Source organism: Amphimedon queenslandica, unplaced genomic scaffold, assembly GCF_000090795.2.
Source record: "Amphimedon queenslandica unplaced genomic scaffold, v1.1 AMPQUscaffold_1543_Cont26448, whole genome shotgun sequence".
Lineage (NCBI taxonomy): Eukaryota > Metazoa > Porifera > Demospongiae > Haplosclerida > Niphatidae > Amphimedon > Amphimedon queenslandica.
In genome coordinates, this window is record NW_003558115.1 from 294 (window position 1) to 1,179 (window position 886).

The 886-nt window shown below is 28.9% G+C and overlaps 1 long non-coding RNA gene across 1 annotated transcript; it reads right to left on the reverse strand.

Moving 5' to 3' along the window:
- Nucleotides 1-430: 430 nt before the first annotated feature.
- LOC109593430 (uncharacterized) lies at nucleotides 431-886 on the reverse strand. Its single transcript, XR_002190952.1, has 3 exons — nucleotides 826-886; nucleotides 624-695; nucleotides 431-578 (listed from the first exon to the last, which is right to left on the reverse strand). It is a non-coding gene; the product is annotated as an uncharacterized LOC109593430 (long non-coding RNA).

Consider the following 886-nt stretch of genomic DNA (forward strand, 5'->3'; position numbering starts at 1 on the left):
TTTTAATTTAGCAAATTTTTGGTCATTGTATTTAACATGTCCAAGTCAGTGGTTACAAATGCTATTGACATGCCATACCAAATAGTGCTTTAATTTTAATTTTTTTTTAACTTATAAAATTTAAAGTCAGAATCAGTATAAATTTTCAACATGCTCCTTCCTCTTCCATTTTCTTAATTTCTTTGTTTGCCTTTCCAGCTACTGTCTTAGGACTTAACTGAACTGATGAATAATGGTTTTCCTCGTGTCCTTTCTCCAGCCTATTAATATTCGACTATAACTGAAGAGTAGATATAGGAGATGACACACGACCAATTTTTAGTAGTTTTAGCTTCTCTGAGTAATTCATCAGTCAACACATTTAGAAAATCCAGTGATTTTGGAGCTGCACAATACTGAGCTCACAGGCTTAAACTACTTTGCTCACTAATTAAAAGTAGTTTCATATTGAAATAAATCAAAAATATTGTTTCACAGTCAAAATCAATAATTATTATAAATCTTAAAAAGTTATCAATTATTCCTGAATATACTTCTAAAAGTAGTCCATATTGCTGTTAAAGGGTTACTTGCTATTTCTATAGTATCATAAATAAAATGATTAATACTGGAAGAATACTTACCAGGAACAAAATGGTACAATAAATATAACACCAATGCAATCAATACAAACCACAAAAGATGCAATAAATTCCCTATAAAATAATTAATTTATAAGATGACTATGTATATGCAGCTGCTCTCGTTAAACTATTTATTAATAAGAATTAGTATTATTATGCAGTAATGCCATTATGTGATAATACAAAATTCACTTTTACTCACCCACTGTTTCTGGAATATAATCTGGGAAGCAATATGCTATAAAGAGAATGATAACTATCAC